Genomic DNA, 3,199 nt, shown 5'->3' on the forward strand with positions numbered 1-3,199 from the left:
CAGCAGCATAAGCTTATTCCTTTTCATGAAAGGCTCTAGAAAAGAAGGTCTTTGGCCTGTTAGCAGTCTGTCAAAAATTTTATGGCCTATATCTAAAGTGAAAATTTGATGATATTTATAATGCTGTTAGAACCATAAATAAGGTCTGGGAGTTATTTTGAATACAAAGAACCACTTACATACGAGGTAGAGAAAACGAGGTATACAAAATATAATAACAAATACGTATGTAAGATGCTGCCACAGTAGTTCTTTCAAATTATTGGTTTTATTCCTCAGTCTTAATATCTCCAGACTTTAACATGGTACCAGGAAAAAAAAAAGTACATATTTATTTATTCAATCAAAAAATATTATTACGTATCTAGTACTATATCAGACTCTGGGGATAGGAGATGAATTCGAATCCCTTACCATCAAGGGATCTATTAGTCAGAGCTGTTCTCCAGAGAAATAGAAACAATAAAATTTACTTATTTGTTTGTTTTTTATGGGAATTGGCACATATCTTATGGAAGCCAAGAGGTCCCATGATCTGCCCTGTGCAAGCTGTAGAGCCAGGAAAGCCAGTGGTGTAATTCAGTCCGAGTCTGAAGGGCTGAGAACCAGGGAGACAGCAATGCCTGAGAGCAAGGCAAGATGGACGTCCTAGCTCAAGAGAGCACATTGGTCCCTCCCCCTCCTTTTTGTTATATTTGAATCCTAAAGGGATGGGATGATGTCCGCCCACACTGGTGAGGGCCATCTTCAACTGCTTCAAAGACTAATCTCTTCTGGACACACTGTCACAAACATAACTAGAAATAATGTTTTACTAGTTAGCTAAATATTTAAAATAATGGGAAATATGGCTCTAGTTTGCATTGTAGCAGAGTTTTAGGAACAGTCTACTGATGCCAGGAGAGACAGGTGTCCATAATGGTAATTGCTGAAATGTCATTCTGAACAGGTAAAAATTTATTTATTTATTTATTTATTTTATTGGTTATGAACATTCATGAGATACAAAGCTGCTTGTCACCCCTTTTGCCCAAGATGTGAAGGCCAGATCCATACTGGCAGCATGCCCATTACTACAAATTGCAATTGTACCCCGTGTCCCTCACGCAATTATCCCCAACCTCTCTCCACCTTCTCCTTTCCACCACTCCACTTTGTATCCCTAGGTATGTTCTTTCCCTCTGCAAGTCCAATACTCCACTGTGGTCTTTCTTTCCTTCCTTCTTTCTCTCTTAGCTCCAACTTATGAGTGAGTACATGCAGTATTTACCCCTCTGTGCTTTGCTTATTTCACTCAACATAAGTTTCTCCAGGCTCATTCCTGTTGTTGCAAATGGGAGAATTTCTTTTTTTTTTTTTTTATGGCAGGGTAGTATTATTTCATGGTGTGCATGTACCACAGTTTCCTTATCCAATCATTTATTGACGGACATTTAAGTTGGTTACATGTCTTGGCTACTGTGAACAGAGCTGCAATGAACATGGAAGTGCAGGTGTCCCTTCCACATGATGATTTTCATTCCTCTGGTTTATACCCAGAAGTGGGATTGCTGAATTGTATGGAAGATCTCTCTGTAGTTGTCTGAGGAACCTCCATACTGTTTTCCACAGTGGTTGTACTAATTTACAGTCCCACCAACAGTGCAGGAGTGTTCCCTACTTTCCACATCCTCGCCAGCATTTGTTATTCACTGTCTTTTTTATTATAGCCAGTCTAACTGGGGTGAGGTGATATCTTAATGTGTTTTTAATTTGCATTTACCTGATGACTAGTGATGTTGAGCATTTTTTCATGTATCTGTTGCCCATTTGTATGTCTTCCTTTGAAAAATGTCTATTCAGCTCCTTTGCCCATTTTTTAATTGGGTCATTTGTTATTTTTACTGTGTAATTGCTTATATATTAATTCCTTATTAATTAATATATAAGATAAGATATTAAGAGAGTAAGATATTAATTCCTTTTCAGATGCACAGTTAGCAAAAATTTTCTCCCAGTCTGTAGGTTATTTCACTCTATTGTTTCCTTTGCTGTGAAAAAGCTTTTTGGTTTGATGTAGTCCCATTTTCTTTTGTTGCTTGTGCTTTTGGGCTCATGTTCATAAAGTCTGTGCCCAGACCTAGTTCGTGAAGTGTTTCACCTATATTTTCCCTCAGGAATTTTAGTCTCAGGTTTTATACTTCAGTCTTTAATCCATTTTGAGTTGATTTTAGTGTATGGTGAGTTGTAAAAATGCAACCCTGGCTTTCAGTTTAAGTCTAAATTGCTCTTTATCAACAAATTTCTATAACTAACACCTCATTCTGTTTTTTCCTATCTGCCCTTTAACATAAAGCCTCTGGCATGAAAGTCAGGGGCTGTGTGCCTAAGGTTTGTTTTCAGGATCTTTGAAGGTAGCTTGGCCCAATCCAAACCGGGCTAGAATGCCTGAGCCTGCAAACACCTCTACTGAGCAGGTGCAAATGGTCAACCTTTGACGTCGGAGAGGGAGAGCTCCACCTCCAGACACGGCCATCCTCTGAACATGCAGAAGGCTGAGCAGGCCCTGATCACTGAAGAACTCCTTCAAGCCCTTTAACCAGTTGTGATCCCCAGTGCCCCACACGGCCTCTAACCACTTCCCCATAAGTGTACCAACTTCCTCATTGTAGGGAAGGCAGATCTGAGATGCTAATCTGCCTTCTCCCAATCTCCTGCGCCTTGTTATTAAACTTTCTTTCTCTACCTCAAAGACCCGTGCTTGGGTGATTGACTTTCCCTGGCGTGCAGGCAGATGGATCCCTCTTGATTCAGTAGCAAAAATAAAGTCTGGTGAGTCTGAGAGATAAACCCTGTGGTAAATACCTAGAAAATATGAGCAAAACATCTACCCTTGAGAAAAAAAATGTAGATAGTCTAGATTTGATTTTATAGATTTATTGGCTATTGTATTAACGTGTTAGGTATCTCTTCTCTTTCTCAACAGATGGTACTCGTAGGAAATACATAATATATTAGCAATTACAATAAGTTAGCATTTAATAAATAATTGCTATGGGCAGGTACTCTAATAATAACTTATATAAAAGTTTTAAATAAGATGTTCATTTATTCTACGCGTAAAATATAGAAAAACGTAAATGATAATGGATTGAGGGGAGGGAGATGTTCCATTTCGTAAATGTCCTAAATATTATCCATTGAAGGCAGTGATTATGTA

General features: G+C 38.5%; 1 long non-coding RNA gene across 1 annotated transcript in view; it reads left to right on the forward strand.

The window, feature by feature from the left end:
- The window catches only part of LOC103598126, a 4,130-nt gene extending 1,429 nt beyond the window's left edge, over window positions 1–2,701 (forward strand). The window contains exon 3 of the long non-coding RNA XR_551171.1: window positions 2,351–2,701. This is a non-coding gene — a long non-coding RNA (uncharacterized LOC103598126). The remainder of the gene's footprint in view (window positions 1–2,350) is intronic.
- The last annotated feature ends 498 nt before the right edge of the window (window positions 2,702–3,199 follow it).

Source organism: Galeopterus variegatus, unplaced genomic scaffold (genome assembly GCF_000696425.1).
Source record: "Galeopterus variegatus unplaced genomic scaffold, G_variegatus-3.0.2 Scaffold2509, whole genome shotgun sequence".
In the NCBI taxonomy this organism is placed as follows: Eukaryota; Metazoa; Chordata; class Mammalia; order Dermoptera; family Cynocephalidae; genus Galeopterus; species Galeopterus variegatus.